This window comes from Balaenoptera physalus, assembly GCF_965194825.1.
Source record: "Balaenoptera physalus genome assembly, chromosome: 13".
NCBI classification, from domain to species: Eukaryota; Metazoa; Chordata; class Mammalia; order Artiodactyla; family Balaenopteridae; genus Balaenoptera; species Balaenoptera physalus.
In genome coordinates, this window is record NC_138892.1 from 15787151 (window position 1) to 15812492 (window position 25342).

Below are 25342 nucleotides of genomic sequence, written 5' to 3' on the forward strand. Positions count from 1 at the left end.
TTTTAAATCTTCTCTTTCTGTGATATATTCTTCAGTTTTTCAATGATGAATGTAGGTGTGAGTTTCTTTACTTTATTTATTCCTCTTGGATTTGTAAGGCTCTTTGAACCTGAGAGTTGGTATCTTTCATCAGTTCTGAAAATTTTTCAGCTGTTACCTTTTCAAATATTGCCCTTACTTCATCTTCCTTTCTCCTTTTGGAACTCTATTTGTACATGTGTTAGATATTTTCACTGTGTTCTTAAGGTCTTCTCCATATTTTTCATTTCTTTGTCTCTCAGTATTTCATTTTATAAAATTTCTTTATGTCAGCTTTACATTTCATAAGATCTCTTTTTAACTGCATCATTGTGTTTTATTTCAATTCGTTTTTAATAGAAGTTTTCTTTGGTTCCTTTTCAAACATGCCATTTCTTACTCCCTAAACTTTTTGTCTTGTTTTTGTTTTTTGCTTGTTTGCCTGCTTTTATTTATACTTTTTTACTTTAAACATATTAATTAAATTATATTGTATGTGCTTTCAAAACGTATGCAAACTCAGACCATGTTTCATACCTCCATATTAACTACCTTGGCCCAAGACACTACATAGAATATTGCAATAGTTTCCTTTTAGACTTTGCTGGTTCTGCCTTTCCTCCCATTTAACCTATTATGATTCTTTGTGACCATAAGATCAGTCTTCTAGTGACTTACTTCTCAGAGTAAAAGACAACATCCTTACAATAGTTTATAAGATACTATGTGAACAGGAACTTGACAACTTGCTAGCCTAATCTCTTACCACTCTGCCTTTCACTCTGTGTGCTGCAGTCATACTGGCCTTTTGAGTATTCTTTTTACAATATTAGGCATATTCCCCATCTGGACTGTACATTTGCTGTTCCTTCTGCACAGAATGTTCTTCTACCAGCATGGCTTGCTCCCTCACTTGCCTTCAGGTCTCTGCACAAATGTTTCATTATCACTGAGGATTTACCTGACAGTCTTATATAAAATAGCAATCTCCATTCTTTTATTCCCTACAATCCCTATTCCCCCTTGAACCTTGTATTATTCACTTATTATCATTTGACTGATTTCTTTTTTGTTTCTTTATTATTCTGTCACCATCCCTCCTCCACTAGAATGTAAGCTATAGAGTAATAAGAATGTCTTTTTTAAAAAAATGTCACAGCTATGTCCCTAATATCTAGTACAGTCCCTGGTTCCTAGTAGATTCTCAATAAATACTTGTTGAATAAATAAATGATTATATAGCATTGTTCAAGCCACTGTCAATATGGTGAGTAGGTACCATCATTTTGGGAAAGTCACAAATCATATTACATTAGAATACTATGGTTCACCTTCTATGACTTTCTAGATTTCTTCTTCTTTTATTGTTATTGTTATTTTTGGTGTACTTATTTGGTTACTAATGGGGAAAGCTTTTGGCAAACGAGATAATTGTGTTTAATTTAGGTCATGGATCAGAAAAATAAGTATAATTTTCAGCATTTTTTAATATTTTCAGAAAAGAAATTTTTTAGGCTATCTGACTATAAAAACCCATTATATATAGCTCTCTAAAACAGTTTGCTGTTTACAAATGTTTAACAGATTTTATTTAATTCCATGTAAGTCCCGTAGAGCCCCAAAATAAATCTCCTACCTGATTTTTCCTGTCCTTTTGAGGTTACAATGCAGTGCTCTCTAAAAATAGACAAAGATTAGTAGGAGGCCTAGATTACAAATACTTCAATGCGATTTTTGAAATGAGGACAGCGTAAGTTACATATACTTGTACTAGTGTAATTCAATTCCAGAAGGTATATGATACTTGTATTAAAGATCATCTTACATTGCTAACACAAAGTGAAATGCTGTGCTATTAAAAGACCCATATCAAACATCATCTTTGTGAAACTTTATGACCCTCTCTTGACAGATTTAACTCCTCCCTGTTTTCTTAGTACCATAAACTTTGATCATACAGTTTAATAAGAAATATAATCGTTTATTTTTATACCTTATTTTCATTAAATTTGGGAGGCCTTCAGGATGGGAGTTTTGTGTTTTTGTAACCCAAGAAAATGCCCAAATGTTGATTTAAAGAACGAATGAATGAAAATGCTTCAGATATACTTTTCTATATTTTGTCACTGGTTATTAATATTAAAAAATTATAAAAATGGTGTGGACCATACCACCAGTGGACCATAAAGATAGTAAAAGTTAATACACACCTAAATATGATTTTTTACCTAAGTAAAATAATGTACTTCACACAATTAGTTCATTAAGTACACTTATGTTGTTGCTCTTTTTTCCTCTACTTAGATTATGTTTTGTCATATAATTATGTAATATCTGTATGGTCAGGGAACATTTTTTATTTTCTGATGTGCAAACACATGCAATTGGAATTTGTTTGTGGTCCGTGACAGGTCCAGACACTCTTGTTTGGAATTTAAGAAATGTCTCTTTCTCTCTCTTTCTCTGTCATTGGAAACTGCATGACACAATAGACCAGCTGAATTTAATTGATATCTACAGGACATTACATCCAAAAAGAAACCCAGAATACACATTCTTTTCAAGCACTCATGGAATGGTCTCTAGGATAGGCAACATACTAGGTCACAAAACAAGCCTCAGCAAATTAAAAGGATAGAAATTATTTCAAGCATCTTTTCTGACCACAGTTGTATGAAACTAGAAATCAACGACAGAAAGAAAAACAGGAAAAGAATTAACACGTGGAGACTAAACAACATGCTACTAAAAAAACCAGTGGGTCAACAATATGATCAAAGAAGAAATTAGAAAATACCTTAAGACAAATGAAAATGAAAACACAGCCTTACAAAAATCTATGGTATACAACAAAAGCTGTTTTAAGAGGGAAGTTCATAGGGATACAAGACCTTCCTCAAGAAACAAGAAAAATCTCAAACAACCTAACCTACCACCTAAAATTATTAGAAAAAGAACAAACAAAACCCAAAGGCAGCAGAAGGAAGGAAATAATAAAGATCAGAGAGGAAACAAATACAATAGACATAAAAATAGAAAATAGCAATAAAATCAAGAGCTGTTTTTTTGAAAAGATAAACAAAGTTGACAACCTCTAACCATGCTCACCAAGAAGAAGAGACTCAAATAAACAAAATAAGAAATAAAAGAGGAGAAATAACAACAAATACCACAGAAATACAAAAAAATCATAAAAGTACTATGAAAAGTTATATGCCAACAAATTGGATAACCTAGACGAAATGGAGAAGCTTCTAGAAACATACAACCTGCCAAAACTGAGTCAAGAAGAAATAGATGAGTTGAACAGACGATCACTAGAAGTGAAATAGAATCTGTAATTTTAAAAACTCCCTCCAAATCAAAGTTAAGGTCCAGACAGCTTCACTGGTGAATTCTACCAAACATACAAAGAAGAACTTATACCTATCCTGCTCAAATTATTACAGAAAGTTGAAGAGGAGGGAACACTCCCAAATTCATTCTATGAAGCCACCATCACCCTGATACCAAAACCAGACAAAGACACTACAAAAAAAAGAAAATTACAGGCCAATGTCCTTCATGAATATAGATGGGAAAATCCTCAACAAAATATTAGCAAACCAAATCCAACAATACATACATACCATCATCAAGCTGGATTCATTCCAGAGTCACAAGGATGGCACAGCATACCCAAATCAATCAATGTGATACACCACATTAACAAAAGGAAACACAAAAACCACGTGAGCATTTTAATAGGTGCAGAAAAAGCATTAGACCAAGTTCAATGTCCATTTATGATAAAAATTCTCACCAAAGTGGGTATAGAAGGAACATACTTCTACATAATAAAAAGACATTTATGACACATCCACAGCTAACGTAATTCTCAATGGTGGAAAACTGAAAGACTTCCCACTGAATTCAGGAATAAGACGAGGATGCCCGCCCTCACCACTTTTATTCCACATAGTATTGGAAGTCCTAGCCACAGCAGTCAAACAAGAAAAAGATATAAAAGATATCCAGATTGGAAGGGAAGAGGTAAAACTATCAGTATTTGCAGATGGCATGATATTCTATACAGAGAACCCTAAAGTCTCCACACAAAAACTATTAGAACTAATAAATGAATTCAGCAAGATAGCAATATATAATATTAATATACATATGTCCATTGTATTTTTTATACTAACAATGAAATATCAGAAAAAGAATGTAGAAAGAATCCTGTTTAAAATAACATTAAAAAAATAAAATACCTAGAAGTAAACCTAACCAAGGAGGTGAAAGACCTATACGCTGAAAACAATAAAACATTGATAAAGGAAATTGAAGATGATTCAAAGAAATGGAAAGATATCCCATGCTCTTGAAAGGATTAATATTGTTAAAATGGCCATACTATCCAAAGCAATCTATGGATTTAATGCAATCCCTATCAAAATACCCATGACATTTTTCATAGAACTAGAACAAATGATTCTAGAATTTTTATGGAATCACAGATGGCCTAGAATTGCCAAAGCAATCCTGAGGAAAAAGAACAAAGCTGGAGGCATAACCCTCCCAGACTTCAGACTATACTACAAAGCGACAGTAATCAAACAACATGGTTTTGGCACAAAAACAGATATATGGATCAATGAGACAGAATAGAGAGCCCAGAAATAAACCCACACACCTACAGTCAATTAATCTATGACAAAGGAAGCAAGAATATACAGTGGAGACAAGACAGTCTCTTCAGTAAGTGGTGTTGGGAAGGCCGGACAGCTCCATGTAAATCAATGAAATTAGAACACTTCCTCATACCATATACAAAAATAAGCTCAAAATGGCTTAAAGACCTAACTATATGATATGACACCATAAAACTCCTAGAAGAGAATGTAGGCAAAACATTCTCTGACATAACTCATAACAATATTTTCTTAGATCAGTCTCCCAAGACAAAAGAAATAAAACAAACAAACAAACAAAAAAACACATGGGGCCGAATCAAACGTAAAAGCTTTTGCACCGCACAGGAAACCATCAACAAAATGAGAAGACAAACTATGGACTGGGAGGAAATATTTGCAAATGATGTGACTGACAAGGGGTTAATATTCAAAGTATACAAATAGCTCATACAACTCAATATTGAAAAAACAAACAATGTAATCAGAAAGTGGGTAGAAGACCTGAATAGAAATTGTTCTGAAGAAGACATACAGATGGCCAACAGGTACATGAAAAGATGCTCAACATCACTAATTATTAGAGAAATGCAAATCAAAACCACAATGAGGTGTTACCTCACACAGGGCAGAATGGCTATCTTCAAAATCTCTACAAGTAATAAATGCTGGAGAAGGTGTGGAGAAAGGGGAACCCTCCTACACTGTTGGTGGGAATGCAAATTGGTGCAGCCACTGTGGACAACAGTATGGAGGTTACTTAAAAAGCTAAAAATAGAGCTACCATATAATACAACAATCCCACTCCTGGACATACATCCAGAAAAGACAAAAACTCTAATTCGAAAATATGTGTGCACCCCAATGTTCATAGCCAACATGGTTTACAATAGCCAAGACATGGAAACAACTGAAGTGCCCATTAACAGACGACTGGTTTAAGAAGATGTGATATACATATACATACATATGTATATGTATATGTATACATACGTATGTATATGTATACATCTGTATGTATATGTATACACACACACACACACACAATGGAATATTTACTCAGTCATAAAAAAAGAATGAAGTTTTGTCATTTGGACCTAGAGAGTATTATACTTAGTGAACTAATTCAGACAGACAAATATTATATGGTATCACTTATATTTGGGATCTAAAAAATAATATAAATGAATACAAAACAGAAACAGACTCACAGACATAGAAAACAAATTTATGGTTACCAAAGGGTAAAGGGAGGGGGGGAGGGATAAATTAGGAATATGGCAGTAACAGATACAGACTACTATACATAAACTAGATAAGCAACAAGGATTTACTATATAGCACATGGGATTATGTTCAATATCTTGTAATAACCTAAATGGAAAATAATCTAGGAAAAAAAATATATCTGAATCACTTTGCTATATACCTAAAACTAACACAATATTGTAAAACAACTATACTTTAGTTTTAAAAAAGAGAGATTTCAGAAGGATTCCAGGCAGTGGCTAGTAGATCCTCCCAGCTAGACTAAAGAGCTGAAAAATCTTAAGGCTGTTGTCCCATAGAACTTTAACATCCTGCCCAAATTGGAGAGAGGCCTGTCTAGAGAAGAATTGAGGGTGTGACCTCTCTTGAATGGAGAGGACTAAAGTCAGACTCATAGGAAATTCATTGTTTTAAAGAGAGTTCTCCTGGTGGAAGCACCACAGTGTGAACTGAGATGGCTCTAGTTACACAAAGACTTCTGGGGGCCCAACTTTCTTTGAGTAGGAACAGAGTGAGAAAGCCAATCAGCTGCCAACAAGGGCCATTTCTCATGGAAATGCAAAGACCCCTCCAAGGGCAGAGCTCTGAAGAACAAAGGACTGCAGTCTAGTCTACTTAGTAAAGCACACTTTCCTGACTTTTCTCTTCCCTGTCTCCTCACTGTGCTCCTTGAGATGACCGTCAAGTAAATTTCCCATTTTCAAGTTCTTGTCTCAGGGTCTGATTTTGGAAAATCAGGCTATGATGCCAGACATCCTTATTTTGTCCTCGACTATACTGGAAACTCTACTAGTGTTTTCCCACTAAGTATGATGCTGGATAACTCTGGAGAGAAGGGTTGAGTGACCCAAGACCTGGCAAGAAGACACATGTATAGGGAGAAGCTGAGGAGGATGAGGAGTCCCAAGAATAAGATAGATTTGGGGGCCAGCAGAGGTTCATGGCCAGTGAGAAAGTTGGGGTAGGGAATAGCACTAGTGCTTTAGGGTAGAGATGTCTAATATTTAACTTTTGTTACCTGTCTTGTAGTGTCATTTCCTACCACTACCCTAAACTTTCAATAAGAGCCTGCTGTCCATTAAAAAAAACGATGGTGAAAGATAGATATGAAGTATCCAACTATTTTTTTATCACTGTTTTTATTATAGATTAGTTGTTGAATTCCATCAAGTTCCTTTTATGAACATCGTGACTCATCCACTCTTCTCCAGAATGATCACTATGAGTAAAGCTACTGTGAACATTTTTGTATATGTCTCCCATTAAACATGTCCACACATTTTGGGGGGATATATACATAGGTGTGGCATTGCTGGGTCATAAGATGGGCATTTCTTCACTGTTAGTAGACACTGCCAGTTTTCCCAAGTGGTTATATCATTCACATTCACACCAGCAGTGCATGGGAGTCTGAGATTACCTATGTTGTTGTCAACACTTGTTATTGTTAGTCTTTTTATTTTCAGTCATTCTGATAGATGTGAAGTGTTATTTCATTATAGCTTTAATTTTCACTTCGTGATTACCAAAGAAGTTGAGCATTTTTTCATGTGGTTAGTAGTCATTGGATACTCGTTTGGGGAAGTGCCTGTTCAGCTCCCATGTCCGTTTTTCCATTGTGTTAATATTTTTCTCACTGATTTATAAAATTTCGTTAAATACATTTTTAAAACAACTTAAATATGGTGGTTAAGATGGGCTGAAGTAAAAGCATGGGAAAAGATATATACCATGCAAAGGCTAACAGAAAGCTGGTATCGCTTTAGTAATATCAGATAAAGTTTAAAGCAAGAAGCATAATTGTTAGAGATAAAGAGGGATGTTTCACAGTCATTAAAATGGACAGTCCTCCAGAAAGATATAGCAATTCTAAATTTGTAAGTGTAAAATATAGCCTCAAAATACAGAAAGCCAAAGCTGATAGAACTAAAAGGAGAAATAGACAAATTCAAAGTCACAGAGAAATATTAATACACTTCTTTCAGTAACTAATGGAACAAGCAGACCAAATATCAGTAGTATTATAAAGGATTGGAACAATATGATTAACAACTTTGACTTAATTCACATATGTAGAGCATTTTATCCAACACCTATAGTGTACATATTCTTTTCAAGGGCACATCGAAAGATTAACAAAATTAATTGTATCCTGGGTCATAAAGCAAGTATCATATTTCACAACATTGAAGTAATAGAGAATATCTTCTCTAATCACAAGGAAATAGGCTCAGAATTAATAACAAAAAGATAATTAGAAAAGCCCCAAATACTGATAGTTAAGCAATATTCTTATAAATAATAAAGAAGAAATCACAGTGGAAATTTTTAAATATTTTGAACTAAATGGTAATGATAATGACATACCAAAATTTGTGGAATACAGCTAAAGACATTTATGGCCCTAAAAGCATCAAGTTGAAAAGAAGGAAGACTGAAAAATCTGAAACATAAGCATTCTTTTCCAAGAAGTTGAAAAAAAAATCAGAAAAACTAAACTGCAAGAAAGTGAAAGGAAGGAAATAATAAATATGAACAAAAATTAAAACTGAAACAAACAAAATTAAAATTAAAACCTCTTGAAACAAACAGAATAAAACAAACAAAATCCCCAAATCTCTTTGTCCTGTATTCTCCCATTTCAGTAAATAGAAATTTTATCCTATCATATGCTCTGTATTTGGAATCAACCTTGACTGCTCTCTTTCTCTCATACCTCGCATTTGTGAGGTGATCCTATAGATGGGGGGTCCCCAACTCCCAGTCCGCTGACCAGTACGGGTCCGTGGCCTGTTAGGAACTGGGCCGCACAGCAGGCGGTGAGTGGCGAGCGAGCATGCTGTTCCCCATTGCTCGCATTACCGCCTGAATCATCCCCCACCAACCCCCATGGAAAAATTGTCTTCCACGAAACTGGTCCCTGGTGCCATAAAGGTTGGGGACCGCTGCTATAGGTTATACCTTAAAAATATATCCAGAATCCAGTCACTTCTCATTCCCTTCGTTGATTACAGCCTGACCTAAGCTATCATTATCTCTTAACTGCATAACTGCTGTAATTTCTTAATTGATCTCTGTATTCCCTCTCTTAGCCCAGTTCTTCATATGATAGTCAGAATTACCCTGTAAAACCTTCATGTCACTCTTGCTCTCTTATCTTTACAGTCCCTTTCCATTTCTCTTGGCATAAAAGCCAAAGAAAGCCCTTACAATGGCCAAGGAGACCCTGAATAATTTGCTCACCTCGTCTTATTTATTGCCTTCTTCCTGTCCCTCTCTGAGCTACAACCATACTGGCCATCTTGCTGTTCTTCAGACATGCTGTTGAATCTCTAGGCTGTCGCACTTGCTGTTCCTTTCCCCAAATATCCACTTGGCTTACCTCACTTCAGAACTCTGCTAAGAATCACCTTATTAATGAAATCTTCTCAATCAGCCCATAAAACAGCAATCCCCTTCCCCCATACTTGGCACTCCCTACTTTTTTTCTGTAATATATGCCTGGCACCTAGTAGACACTCAAGTGTTTATTTGTTAAATGAATAAATTCATGGATGGAACTATTCAAGTGGTTACTACCGGAAGTGATGGGAAAGTAATATTTATGTAGGAAAAACTTCCCAAACCTGTTAATTTCAGGATGCAATGCTCTGATTCTTCTGTTTTTTTGTTTTATCTTGAAATAAGTTTAGGCTTACAGAAGAGTTGCAAAAATAATACAGAGAGAGGGCTTCCCTGGTGGTGCAGTGGTTAAGAATCCACCTGCCAATGCAGGGGACACGGGTTCGATCCCTGGTCAGGGAAAATCCCACACGCCACAGAGTAACTAAGCCCATGCACCACAACTACTGAGCCTGCACTCTAGAGCCTGTGAGCCAGAGCTACTGAGCCTGCGCACCACAACTACTGAGACCACGTGCCACAACCACTGAAGCCCACGTGCACAGAGCCTGTGCTCCACAACAAGAGAAGCCACCGCCATGAGAAGCCTGTGCACCGCAACGAAGAGTAGCCCCTGCTCGCTGCAACTAGAGAAAGCCTGCATGCAGCAATGGAGACCCAACACAGCCAAAAAAGTAAAAAATAAATAATAATAATAATAATAATACAGAGAGTTACCGTATACCCTTCAACCAGCATCTCTTAATGTTAATACCTTATATAATCATAATACAATTATCAAAAGTAAGAAATTAGCATTGGTACAATGCTGTTAACGAAAGTACAGACTTTATTTGAATTTCACCGATTTTTCCACTAGTATTTTTTCTGTCCCAGAGTCCAGTCTACAATTCCCTATTGCATTTAGTCATCATGTCTCCTTAATTTCTTCTGGCTGGTAACAATATCTCAGGCTTTCCTTATCTTTCAAGACCTTAAGACTTTTAAAAGTACTAGTCAGGCATTTTGTAGGATCTCCCTCAATTTGGACTTATCTAATGTTTTCTCATGATTAGATCAAGGTTTTGCGTTTTTGAAAGTACCACAGAAGTGATATGCCTTTGTCGTATCAGGGGAGACATGGTATCAGTGTGTCTTATTACTGGTGATATTACCTTTGATCATGTGGTTAAAATAGTGTCTTCTGGGTTTCTCCACTGTAAAATTACTATTTTTTTCCTTTGTAATTAATAAATATTTTGGAAGAGATATTTTGATAAATATTTTGATAAATTTTCTTTTTCTCCTGATACTTTCAGATATTGATTTTAGTATTCATCAGTGGATCTTGCTTGAAGCAATTATTATGTGCCATTCCAATCATGATTTTTTCATTCCTTCTATATTTATTAGTTGGAATTCTTCTGTAATGAAGACTTGTTCCTTCTCCCCCCATTTATTTATTCAATAATTTATTTATAAAAGTGTGGGTTTGTGATTATTTGTTTTATTCTTTGGGTTATAATCTATTACTGTTACTGTTTATTTTGTTTAAATTGGTCCAGCTTTGACATCCATCTTATTTTTAGACATGCACCCATCTTATTTCTCTTGAGCACTTCCTTACTTTCTGGCACCATGAGATGCTCCAGCTCATCTTGTATTTTTCTTGCTCTGCCCTGAAATCAGCCACTGCTCTGTGGAATCCTGGTTCTTCTAATTGGAGAAGGATATTTAGAAACCAAGATCTGGATACTTGTTTCATCTTTTATAGCCTTTTTTTGTGTCCTGGCACTCTTTTTTTTCTTCTTCTTTTTTCATAGTCCTACCACCATGAAAACCTCTGAAAAACTTGACTTATATCCAGAGGAAAGTTAACATTATTAGAAGAGAATTTTCTGGTAGGAATATCAGAAAACCAATATATGTAACTCTGTCATTTGCTTTTGTACATGTGTTGAACAGATTTTATTTAGTTCTATTTTAATCCTCTAAAGCCTAGAAGTAGATTTTAAATATGATTTTTGGCCTATCCTCATAGTGTTACAATGTAATCGTTTCTAAAAATACACATGGGATAGTAAAAGTCTTAGATTTCAAGTACTTTGTGATTTGGGGATTAGGGAGGCATAAATTACATAGCCTTATACTAGTGTAAATTAACCTCAGAAGTTAAAATATATTTCAAGTAAAGACTGACTCAAATTGTTATCCCAAAGTGCTGTGATAGATACTAAAGATCCAGATCAGTCATACCTGTGAAATTTTAGAGCTCTTCCCCAGCATAATTGCCTTCCTTTTACATGTCCTTTAACAATAGGGATTTCAATAATACAATATATTAATTACTAGAATAATAAATTTGCACATCTTATTCTCATTGAACTTGGAGGCTCCAAGGACTGGAATTCTGGATGTATTTATTTATTTATTGTTTATTTTTATTTTTGGCTGAGTTGGGTCTTCGTTGCTGCGTGTGGGCTCTCTCTAGTTGCAGCGAACGGGGGCCACTCTTCATTGCAGTGCACGGGCCTCTCATTGCAGTGGCCTCTCCTGCTGCGGAGCACGGGCTCCAGGCGTGCGGGCTTCAGCAGTTGTGGTTCACGGGCTCAGTAGTTGTGGCTTGCAGGCTGCAGAGTGCAGGCCCAGCAGTTGTGGCTCACGGGCCTAGTTACTCCGCGGCATGTGGGATCTTCCCGGACTAGGGCTCGAACCCATGTCCCCTGCATTGGCAGGCGGATTCTCAACCACTGCGCCACCAGGGAAGCCCTGGATTTATTTTTTTGTGTCCTATGTAGATGCCCAGATGTTGGTTTATGAATGAAAGAATGTACCTCAGAATATGTGACTCTACATTTTATTAGATTACTAATAATTAATTCTCAAATATCTCTAAAGAGAGTAAAAGTTAATGTGAATCTAAATGAGTCTGTTTACCAAATAAGAAGTGATAGGATAGTACTTCGGGTTCATTTAGTTTCATTTATGTTTCTCTGTCTAAGCATAGAACAAGTTCTGTATGTAGTTATATAGCATCTGTAAAGATGAGACGTTTCTTATTTTCAACTATGAAATTTATGGGATGTGTTTGAGGTCCATGACTGGTTCATAACTCACTTATTAATAATTAAGTAAAATTGACCACTTTTTGTTATTGAGAATTGCATCAGACTTAGAATTCTGAAATTTCAGTTTGATTTCCATGTTATCTTCTTCTCTGCCTTTTTTTTTTGACCCTTTACCATCTCACCCCCTACTCTATCCTTCTTTGTTCATTCTTGCTTCTCTGTCCCATCAGTCTTTGCTTCTCTGTCCCATATAAGACATATAAGAGTATATGTCCCATATACTCTTGCTTCTTTCTATCATGTGTCCTTACTTCTCTCATGTGTTACTACATCTTTATCCCCTCTCCCTCCCTTCCTTCCATCAGTCATTCTTTCCATATTTCCTTCTAGGAGTACACATATCTAGCCTCTGCTTCTGTATATCCAGACCTCATTCCATCCTTCCTTTTCTTATTCCTTCTCTCTCTCCAGCCTTCTTTCTGTCCTATCATTCCTTCTGTTCATTCAAAGCGAAGGTCCTTTCTTCCATCAGTTCTTCTTTTCTTTTATCTAGTCTAATGACTACCATATATGTACTGATGAATTCCAATTTTATATCTTCCACCCACACACTTCTACCTTGGACTCCAGATTTAACAATCCCACTTCCTGTGCTATATTACCTCTTGAATTCCTACCCAGATACCAACTGCTCTTATCATTTTCACTATTACCACTGTTATTCATGCCACCATCATCTCTTCTCTAGAGCAGTATAGTAGCCTCCTAAGTGGTCTTCCTATTTCTGCCCTTTGCCTGATAACTCATTTTCTACCCAGCAGTCCAAGTGATTATTTTAAAAGTTAAGTCATGTCATGTCCCAGTCTCTGCTCAAAACCTTTCAAAGGATTCCTATCTTTTTATATTATTATTGAGGTAACATTGGTTTAGAAGTTTCATATGTAAATTATAATTTAATTTATGTGTACACTGCAGCATGCTTACCACTAATACAGTCACCATACAGTTAACCCCCTTTACCTATTCTGTGCTTCCATCCTCTCTGGTAACCACCAATCTTATTTTTCACAGATGAAAATAGAGATCTTATTTTATTCTTTTTTCCCCAGCTTTATTGAGATATAATTGACATGTAACTAGTCTTTTTCTGAAGGAGAGAAATTTCAAATAGGACTGTTAGACTACTGAAAAGCATTACACATAGATCTGGGAAAGCATGCTTTTGAACACGTTAGACATTTTATTTAGTTATGTGTAAATCCTTTAAAGCCTAGAAGTACATCTTATACTTGATTTTGGCCTAACCTGGTAGAGTCACAATGCTGTGGTTTCTAAAATTAGACAAGGAGTAAGAGTTCTAGATTATACATAGCTTTGTGTGATTTTTGAGATCAGAGAGGCTTAAGTTACATAGATTGTATTAGTGTAAATCGATTCCAGAGATTGAGTGATCTTGGCCCTTTTAAACTCTATTATTAATTCTAATAATTTTCTGTGTATTCCTTTTTTTATATGTTGATAGTGTCAATACCCATATCATCTGTAAATAATCATGTTTTTGTTTCTTCTTTTCCCATCCTTATACCCTTTATCTCTTGATCTTCTCATTACTACACTTGTTGGTCCTACTAGTACCAGGTTGAATAGAAGCAGTGGCAGGCATCCTTGTCTTCTTCCCAATCCTAAAAGAAGTACTTTCAACATTTTACCATTAAATATGATGTTTTCTGTACTTTTTGTGAATGCCCTTTTTCACATTAAGGGGGTTATCTTCTAGTCCTGGTTTGTTGAGGCTAAAAGGAAATTGAATTTTAATAGCTACTCTTTCTGCATCTGTTCAGTTGGTCATGTGAAATTTCTTTATTCTATGAATGAGGTGAATACACTAACCCGTTTTTAAACATTAAACTAATCAACTTTCTGTGGATAAGCCCAACTTGATCATGATGTATATTTTTTAATGTATTGTTGTATTTGGCTTGCTAATATGGTATGCTTGTGAGTGAGATTAGTTTGTAATTTTCCTTTTGTACTGTCCTTGTCTGATTTTGGTATCAAGGTAAATCTCACCTCATAAAGTGAGTTAAGGAGTGTTCCTTTTTTGTCTATCCTCTGTATGAGGTTAGAATCCTCTGTAAAATTAAAACTGTCTATTTCATGAATGTTTGGTAGAATTCATCTGTACAGCTGACTGGCTCTTGTGTTTTCCATATAAGATTTTTAACCATGAATTCAGTTTCTTTAGTAGCTATGAGACTGTTCATGTTCTTTTTTTGCTCTTGAGTCAGTTTTGGTAAGTTTTAAATTTCTTCTTGAGTCAGTTTTGGTAAGGAATTTATCCATTTTATCAAAGTTTTCAAATTTATTTGCATAAAATTGTTCATACTGCCTTATTTGCCATTTAATCCCTGCAATATCTGAGATTATATCATCTTTTTTATTCTTAATATTGCTTATTTTGTCTGCTCTCAATTTTTCCCTTAATTTACCTTGTCAAGAGTTTTACAGTATTGTTTCTTCAAGTAATAAATTTTGGCTTTGTTGTTTCTATTATGTATTTGTGTTCTCTTTTCACTAATTCCTGCTCTTGATCATTTCCTTCTTTCTTTTTCTTCTTTAGAACATAGAGACCAATAGGTGAACAATAGAACAATAAACACCTTTATTACTTGAGCTAAGATAGGAGGGAGGAGGATTTGTTTGCCTTTCCGGGCCTTGATTTTCCTCAGCTAGAACTCCAGCTCCTTGCACTCTAGCACATAGCCATCTGCTTCGCCACACTGGCCTGGTTTTGAAACAATGCATGCAAGGAGCTTGCCCTGCTGGAACTGCTCCTCCAGAAGACTGCTGATTTTGGCATTCTTTTTCCTTTCATCATATTTCTTCTGAATTTTCTTTGATCGTTTTTTGTTTAAAATCCCTTCCACCTCGAAGTCAGCTTGGCTCCCTTCTTGCGGCCCCAGGGCAGTGCGTAGTGGGACTCCTACCACTGTCAGAATAGTGTGCTGTCAGTGAGCACGATGCAGTTCTTCACCAGGGTCTTGGTACTGACCAGTTCATTGTTGGAGGCACTGTAAACAATAATGAGCCTCGTTTTGCACGTACAACACTCCAAGCCTCAGGGGAAGTTCCCCACGTCCAGCCTCAAGGTACGGTATTTGTTGCCTCCCTGCATGTGGAATGTGTGTATGAGGCAGGGTCAATCTTAGTGTTGGCAGCAGGGATTCCCAGCTCATACTTCTGCTTCTTGTGGTAGGTCTTTCTCTCTTTCCTAGTCTTGTGGCGCTTGTGCCGGTTGTTCCGAGATATGCCTATTGCTCAGTGCTGGCTGGAAAGAGATAATTTCCTTCTTTATATTTTTTTTAAGATTTATTCTGCTGTTTTCCTAACTCAATTTCAAGTCTTTTTTTCTAATGTAAGCATTTAAGCCTATATATTTTCTTCTAATACCTCTTTTTTGTTGTTTTTCATTCTGCGCATTTTAGATATATTTTTTTCATTATCATTCAGTTTTAGGTATTTACTAAAATCCATTGTGATGTTCTTTGATAAATTGTTTGGAGAAGTGTTTTTTAATTTCAAAATGTATGATAGATACCAATTCCTTTCAATCTGTTGAATAGTATTATGACCTAGTACAGGGTCAATTTTCATGAGTATTCCATGTATACTTGAATAAATATTCTCTACTTATTGGATATAATGTTCTCTGACTGCTTTATATCTTATGTCTTTGTCTTTGGTTTTGTGTAGTTTCAATATGGTGTATCTAGATGTGGATCCTTTCTCTGTCTCTGTCTCATCTCTCCCTCTCTGTATCTCTGCTTATTTTTATCTGTTCTTTATTTCTGTTTTTATTTCCCCTCCTCTCCATCCCACCTCCCAACTGTATCCCCATGTTCCTCTCTTTCTTACCCTGCTTGAGATTCATGAGCTTCTTGAATTGATATCTTTCAGTGGTTCTGGAAAATTCTCAGTAATTTTCAGGTCTCTTATTCTGCAGCTCAGATTAAGTTCGTTTCCTTGTGGATTTTATGATTGATTGATTGATTTTGGGTGGAACTTTTTCTGTAGAAATTGAAGCATGGGTTGAAGTTGAGAATCCAGAGAGGATTTATAATTTCTTTTAACAATTATCTCAGATCACAACCAACCTGGGACCACGTTAATGCAATGATATGCTTGAGATGTTTGGTACCATTTAAATTCCATGAGTTTGCATTGAGATTATGCATGGGGGGGATGCACAAGAATTTTTAATAAAATAAATAATTTTAGATTTATAGAAAACGTGCAGATATAATACAGAGAGTTCCTGATTACTCTATACCCTGTTTCCCCCAATATTAACATCTTACATTACCACAGTATTTTTGTCAAAACTAAGAAATCATAGCACTAGCTAAATTCCAGACTGTATTCAGATTTCCACTAATGTTCTTTTTCTGTTCCAGGATTTCATCCACATTACCACATTGCATTTAGTCATGTGTCCTTAGTCTCCTCTGTCCTGTGACAGTTCCTCAGGCTTCCCTTGTTTTTTATGACCTTTTGGATTTAGAGTACTGGTCATGTATCTTGTAGAATAGTCCTCAATTTAGTTTTGTCTGATGTTTCTCTCATCTTTAGAGTGGGGTTATGGGTTTTGTGGAAAATATCACAAAGGTGAAGTGTTCTTCTCATCACATCATACCAAGATGTACATGATACATGACTGACTTATCACTGATGATGTTTGCTTTGATATGTGGTTGCAGTACTGTTTGCCAGTTTTCTCCACTGTGAAATTACTATCTTTAACCTTTCTATTCAGGAATGGGAGATTTTATTTTCTTTCAGCCCAGACTGAGTAGAGACAGGCAAGTTTCCTTCCTGTCCTATTAAGATTTATGTCTTATTTACATTTGAACTGTGGATGGAGCTCTTTAAAGCCCAGGTTTTATATTGAGGGTCTATTATTAGTTTCCTCAGTTGGATGGGCCTTGGGCTTTATCTCCTGTCCTCCTCAACCTGGATTATGTTTAAGCTTTCCAGGGCTCTGTAGAAATCCTCAAGGCTAAAGCTGACCTTACCACTCTGCTTAAACTCTTATGATTCCTTACTTTTGGGGCAGTCCAGTGAATTATGTTTAAAAGCTTTCTTTTGTTGTTTTTTGTTAACTTTTTGTTAGTTATTTCCACTAGGGTATCTTAATCCAATGTACTGTCAGCAACAGAAGTTAGTAGGTTTCTTTTGACATTGATTTTGAATATTTTTAAAAATGTTAACACTTGTGTTGGGGGGAAATACAGCTTAGACTTAGAAAGTATGTTACTTGTAGTCATTCTCCCAATTCCTCACTCCCCCCACCCAAACACACACAGTTCTTATGAGTTTCTTAATTTAAAGATACTGTTTTCTCTGCTGTGATTGATCTTTCCTACTTGATCCTCATGATCAACACCTGTTGATTCCAAACTCTGCTCAAGTGTTTTCTTCCTCATGCCTTCTCCTGTCTCCTTTCCCCTGCCCCCACACACAGAGTTTGATTTCATCTGTGCTGCCATAATATACCCTTCATTAAGAAATATGAATACATATATATCAATGTTGGTTTGAATATTATGGTAGATGTTATTATTGTTCACCATTATTCACCTGCAGGAAATTTATGCTTCTGCCTTCTTGAAGTTTGGCTTGCCCATGTAACCTGCTTTAACCAATTAAATGTGAGCAGAAATGCCTTGCCTGATCTGCAGTAGATACATAGCATGAGTGAGAAATAAACTTTAGTTATTTTAAGACACTGAGCTTTGAGAGTTGTTTGTTACCTCAGTGTAACCTAACATGTTCTGTCTTAATTGACACACATGCTCAATCCCCCATCTTGAAGGCAAAAGCTGTATTTTAGTCGTCTTTATGTCCTTAAAGCTGCCAGCCTAATTTTCTTAAAACATTTTAGATTATTACATATCCTTCAGGAAAGTAACATTATATAGTGCAAAGAGCGTGGGTTTAGAGGCAGACACATCAAAATTAAAAAATTTTTTACTTGATTGCTTAGCTGAGTTACTTTGGAAGATGTCCTTGAGTTTTAGATTCATTTTTAAAATGAGATACCTTATTAAAGTTGTTGGGAATATAGTATATGTAAAGTACCTAGTACAGTAGACATTCTTTCCCTCTCACATTTCTTACTTCTCCATTGACTATTGAATCAAGTCTTTAAAAGTCCCTTTCTCCTGCTTTCATTAATTTATTTATTTGATTAGTCATTAGATAAATATTTTTTGAACTGCTACTATATGTCAGGCATTGTCTAGTTACTGGGAAGTGGTGAACAAGGCCTAGTCCCAGTCTTTAAGGTGGTTACAGTCCTATGGCCAGTAATTCTCCTTTCCTGTCTTCAGCTATCAAACAAAGTTATATTAATACTGCAAGTCCTCTCTCTACCATCACCTTGAAAATTTTGCCTAAATTTCTCCACATCTCAAAAAAAAAGAAAAAAATCCAGAACTGATTGTTCCCTCCTGATTGTTCAAAGCAAATTACTGGTATTCATATGTGTCTCTTGTAATATATATTGCATTCTGCCATAACAGGTTCTGTTATATTCGTATATATCATGTACATTTTCAAGTTTCTTTTCTAAATTTTAAGCTCCTTGAGTGTTGGAATTTCATATCATTTATATTGTATTCCTCAAATCAAGAATATTATGTGGATAATGAATAATGTCATTCGTTAGAAGGTGTTTTAGGAATTTATGGGGGCATTTTTGGTAGTCACAGTGATTGGAGGGTCCTAGTGGAATTAATGAAGAGAGGCTGAGGATGGAAAACTTCTTGCAGTGCTCAGGACGGTCTGTCAAAATAAATAGTTGTCCTGAGTCCCACATAACTTTCAAATATTCTACTAGATGTTTCATGAAACACCTAGTAAGTGAAAAACTTATTCATGATTTTCAAAATCTAGAGCCTAAATCCCTTTTTATGTGTAAACACTAGGTATTTTTTACACAATTTTAATATACATTGAGTGTTCCTGAAATATATTGATCACCGATGTGAATCAAGGGAAGATTGAACTTTGTCCAGACGTCTACTAAATCTTGCTCAACATTACAGGAAACCAAAGGCAGTAACACTCATGGTATTTGAGTCACCAATAATACAACTGTATCATTCTGTTTTTGTAGCTGTTGAATTTTAAATGATTCTGTATGTAGGTGTAGGCATCCAACTAATTCATTGTCTTTTTGTTTCATACCCAGATTATTTACTTATGGTAAGTAAATGTTGCTTGTTTTTAAAATATAAATGACTTTCCTTAAACGTCTCTCATATATTACATTGGAGCATTATATTAATGCTTTAAATTTGTATATAAAGATATGTTATCTATGAATTTCATTTCAGAATTTAAAATAAGGCAGTGAAAAATATTTGTTATAAAAAGTGACATTGTGTCATGGTTTAGAACCACTGATTTATGAACCATTAGAGCCTGGAAAAATATAAAATTTGCTTTTAAAATACATATTTAATCCTATTCAACATTAAACTGTTCTCTTCAGGGAAAGTGTATATCACAAATATTCTGATAATTTGAATAATGTTAGTTAAGAGCACTAAAAATTTGTTACAAACCAGAAAAAAAGCATATGTAAACTTTATTCAATTTATAAAGAGACAAATTGCTATTTATAATTTTTGAACTTCTAATGAAACACCAATGACTGCTTAATGACTGAGACTCTCCATTTTTTCCTTTATTATAGTTAGTATATCCAGAACTTTTATTTTAAAAAATTTAACTCTGTTGTTTCACAAGGAGGAAGGGTAGAAGAGAAGATTTTTGCATGTGATTTAATGATCTTAATTTATAGTCTGTAAATCAGTTCTCTAAGGTCAGCAATGAATTGTTTTGATTTAGATATTCTAAGTGTAGTTTTCATTGTTGAGCATGTGATAAGATATATTTTATAAACTCAAGTGCAGAACCAGATGGCTTTATTCTGGTATGATACGTGTTAATTCATAATGCCTTGTTTTTAGCAGGAATGGGATTATGTTGTATCTTACTGTTGCCTTTTTTAGACTATTTTATAGACAGAACTAGAAATTCTAGTTATATAAAGCTGTACTAGCACAGGCTGGAAAGTAGGTCATTGTTATGGGGAGTATACCAAACTGCCCACTGGTTGCTATAGCAATGACCTACTTTAAGAAACTATTTCTGTTGATTCATGTTGAAATCATCTTTTGGAACCAGCATAAAGAAACTCACCGCATGTAATTTTTCCTAATAGCAGTAAGGTAGTGATCGCTGGAGGTAAAATAAATCCTTAAAATGTTTAAAGTGAAGAAATATATTTTCTCACCTAACACCTCTTCAATTTATTTTGAAGTGCTGCAATTAGTATTGTAATTAAATAGTACCAGAACTATTCTTCTGTGTAGGCAATACAATTATGCAGAGGGGTGTAGTGAGTTTTACTACCCTTTGGCCTATTTAAAAATCAACCCGTTACGTGTAGTTAATAGCATTATTAACTGAGCCTTCAAATGGGTATGGTTTCAAGAAAACAGTAAACATGCCAAATTGGATAAGGTCTGAAAATAAGTTCCTATTAAAATTGTACCTTATGGGGAGTTCCCTGGTGGCCTAGTGGTTAGGATTCTGGGCTTTCACTGCCGTGGCCCTGGTCAGTCCCTGGTTGGGGAACTGAGATCCCGCAACCTGCACAGTGAGGTAAAAAAAAAAAATGTACCTTATGTAATTTCAATGTATTGTATTAAATCATTCCATTCAATATTGGATTCCTGTTCTTAGGTACATGCATTCGTAATATATAAAGGTTGAAATTGGTGTGTTCTCTGAAACACATTGAATCTGAACTCTGGCAGAACTCACTCTCTTCCCAGTTGAGGGTAAAGGATGAAAAGTTAGACTATATAGTACCCTTTGAAGTAACATTTTTCCTTCAGCACTAAAAAGAAATCTTACCTGTCAATGAGTTGATATTTTGAACTTGGTGTATTGGAGATTTTATGGTATTATCAAGGAAGAATTATATGCTTAGAGATTAGTTGATTCAGGGTCTTAATTGCACTGTATCTTGTTGTATATATATTCATATTCACATTTGCCTTGCCTTGTGGGAAAGATTTTCATCAAACCTTTGTTCAAAGTCACATTCAGAGAAAGTTAAGAGTTCAAGATGATTGTGTATATAGATGTAGGCATTAACTAATTCATTATCTTCTGTTGTCATGCCCCGGTATTTACATATAGAAATACATGTTACTTCTTTCAAAACTATAAATTTTTCCCAAGGGGGAATAATTATAACTTCTGCTGAATGAATATCTACCAAGTACTAGTTATTTTATGCTCTTTCTATACTTTCAGCAGATGTTCAAGACAACTCTATAGGTTATTTTCTACTATTTCTGATCTTTTCAACAAATTGTGTAAGGCACATGATGAGATTTGTTTGCCAAATGTAGAATCCGAAACACAGGTAGAGAAAACTGTGTAGTTAGGAGTGAGACACAGATACTTAATTCGAAATCCTTCAGGAGGAGAAGGTGATCTATATATGATAGCTATCATATAACGTACAATCTGAAAGTTTCTCTAGGATGAGGTTATATCCTTTGAGGGTTTAGGGGATGGAGAAATTACTTTCAGGTGGAAGACTGAAGATGAGTAGAATATGAACTTAAAGAGATGGGAATTGGGAAAGGTACTCCAGGCCGAGGGAAAGAGCATGGAGCAAATTCCAGGAGATTGAATGTGTGGGGAAAAGAGAAGTAGTTTGGTTTGGCGGGAGGGAAAGAGGAATGGTAGGAAATGAACCCTGGAACCCTAAGTTAGTCAAACAAAATAATTTGTTCTTTATTCTATAAAGAATGAAGTTTTGAAGACCTTTTTACAGGAAAGTGTGCCTCAGGAAGATTTCATATTGTGTATAAAATGGATAAGAGTGGAGAGAGATTGTTGGTAGACAGAGCCATTTTAAGGCATTGCAGCAAATAATACTAGCAAGAGATAACAAGGGATAGAATTATTGTAGCAAGAATAGAAGTGATAGGAAGGAGGAGACTAAAAAAATAATAGATAACAGTTATATAATCATGCTTACTGTGGGTCAGGCACTGTTCTAAGAGCTTCACGTATGTTGTTTAATTCTCACAACAATAGTGTGATATGGGCCCTGTTACTACTCCAATTTAACAGATGAGGAAATTAGAACTTTTCAGGATTGATTGAGGGATAGTAACTTGTTGCTATCAATTGTTAAATTATGGGACATCTATGCAATGGAATACTATGAAACCATGAAAATTGATGCCATAGAAGTATGTCTGTTGCTTTGAAAATATGTTCACTATGTGTTAAACCAGGTTTACAGTAAATATAATATTTCTGTTTTGTTCTACTTTGAATGAATATGCTAACTGTCAATTTTATAACTTTTATGACATTTGAAAAAAGTGTATGTTTCTCTCTTCTTTACCCCCACCCCAAACTCCCTCTCCCCAAGGGTAGCTATTATTAATAGCTTGGAGAGTATCCTTCCAGTTAACAAGTAGATATATGCAAAGTAAATTTTATTTTATCAAAATAATATATGCAATAGTTTTAAAAGTCACAGTGCAAAAAGCCTTATAACAAAGGACAGCATCACTGATATGTTCTCCTCCATCCTGCTCTTTTTCTTTTCTTCACAAGTCTTTTCTGAAATACCTATTTGAGTCCACTGTATCTCTGCAATCTTTATGTGAAATTATAGTGATATAAACAGTAACATCCATGGAAGAAAAACACCATCAATAACATCTATGGGAGAAAAACATCATACCGCAATACAACTTCTGTTCCTTTGTTTTATGAAGTGCCAAAACAAAATTAACTTTTTGGTTGCAAAACTTTTTCCATTGCTTCAGTCCACGTCATTCTGTACAATGTTTGTTTGGTTCATAGAGTATTTATTGAAAAGCATTAAGAATGCTTATTCAGCTTGTGAACAAGAAAGGGAAAAATAAAGGGCTAATTATTAACTAATCCAGGCTTACTTGTTCATTTTATAAATGAATCAGATCCTTTTTTTTTCGTTTCCCATCTTGTTGTCTATCATTGACCTGCTTGTACTACATAAAAACTTTTCTAACAAAAAAGTAGAATATGGTGAATTCTTGCTACTTGCTATCAGCTCTGGTAGAGAAGATACTGAAACTAATACTACAAAAGAGATTTGAGGATTATCTCTGCCTTGGATTATCCTTCCAGGACATTTTAGTTTTGTACTGTTAAAACTTAAAAATTGCTAGTTCACTCAACTTCTTAATTTTTGATGTGAATACTACAGGCTCTAAAAATTCTTTTGCCAAGCAAATACAGAAAACTAAATGCTTGCCAATAAACAGTTGTCACTGAGCATGATAAGTTATTCGTAGTTATGGATAATTTTACAAAACTGAGATACTTTTATATTGCTCTAACAACAAACAACAACAATATTCTCCCCAAAGTATTTGCACATCGGCAGTGGTGGGTTGGGATGGTGATTGGGTATTAGGGAGGTAACTCCAAACCAAGACAGAAAGGGGATGTGGTGAAATATAAATGTGAGTATATATTTGTTTAAGGACAACTGTGAGACTTCCTAAGGTGAAATGGTGGGATGTCTTTAACATCCTCGTGAGTATAGCACTGTGACTTCCCCAGCCCGTAGAGATGATGATTCCTAAAGGAATTCCTTTAGGAATTCCTAAAGGAATATCAAACTTGACTAGGTATACTGATGTCACTAATAACTACAGTTGTAGAAAATTAACAAGACTTTCTTGGTGAAATTATGGGATCAGAATGGGCAAAGACAACAAAATGATCTATTCTGAATAATCTTCTAGAAAAATGCTGTCCAGTAGAACTTTCTGCAATGATGGAAGTGTTCTTCACCTGTGCTGTCCAATATGGTAGCTACTAGGCACACATGTAGCTCTTGAGAGGCCTTGAAATGTGGTAAGTGTGACTGAAGAACTGAATTTTTAATTTTAATTAATTTAAATGGCTACACGTGCCTAGTGGCTACCATATTGGACAATGCAGTTCTGAAATATGCCTTTCCATTCATTTTAACTACTCCTTCTGACAAGTAAGACACAATCATTATTCTGAAAGAGCACATGGCCTGTAGAAAAGGCAGATAGATATTTAAGATGAAAAACAAAGAAGAAGCAGAGTAGAGAGGAAATAAGATATATCCAGCTGAGAGGAACAGAATCTAGATGAAATATTAGAGAAAAGTAACATGAGGCAAACAATGAGGTTGAACCTTCCAGGGGTGATATCTCTTTTGGATTTGCTCTTGTGGACTGCTCCATTTCTTCCCAATGGAAGATGCAAAGTAAGCAGTCTTCTGCCTCTGCCCCAGAATTTCCCCAGATATTATGCATAAGACTTACTGATAATTATTTCATTGAAAAAAGATCTGTAGCCCCACCTGCATCATGAAACCTTTTTTGAAAAAATTAATCTGGCATTCTCTACACTCAGAGAGTTAATGCCACATAATTTAACATCTATTTATTATCAAATTCTTTTTAATTATATTAGAAATTTGAAAATGGGCATTACACTTTCTCTCTCGTACGTAGATAATTACGATTGCTCAGACTGATTAAATAGGATGTTACCTTTTTTTCCAGTAGAAAATGTTCTAGATTTTACAAGGTGGCTTTCCTATATGAACTTGAATTTATTTCACCGAGTTTCAACAATGAGATCAATTCATTTAATTACTTTATTTCTTTTTTAAAATATTTATTTATTTATTTATTTATTTATTTATTTATGGCTGCGTTGGGTCATAGTTGTGGCACGCGGGCTTCTCTCTAGTTGTGGCGCTTGGGCTCCAGAGCACGTGGGCTCTGTAGTTGCAGTGCG

At 35.2% G+C, this 25342-nt stretch overlaps 1 protein-coding gene and 1 pseudogene across 7 annotated transcripts in view; one reads left to right on the plus strand and one right to left on the minus strand.

Annotated features, from left to right (window-relative positions):
• LOC309640599 (small ribosomal subunit protein eS8 pseudogene) overlaps window positions 1–15724 on the minus strand; it is a 50421-nt pseudogene extending 34697 nt beyond the window's left edge. The window contains exon 1 of the transcript XR_014268582.1: window positions 1655–15724. The product of XR_014268582.1 is annotated as a small ribosomal subunit protein eS8 pseudogene (transcript). The remainder of the gene's footprint in view (window positions 1–1654) is intronic.
• The window catches only part of CRY1 (cryptochrome circadian regulator 1), a 95776-nt gene that overhangs the window by 35488 nt on the left and 34946 nt on the right, over window positions 1–25342 (plus strand). The window contains exon 1 of one of the 6 annotated variants that reach the window (XM_082419428.1): window positions 19648–19672. The exons of the other annotated variants lie outside the window; for them this stretch is intronic. The gene's annotated coding sequence lies outside the window, so the exon portion shown is untranslated. Of the gene's footprint in view, window positions 1–19647; window positions 19673–25342 lie in introns of those variants that run through there. 6 annotated transcript variants of the gene reach the window in all.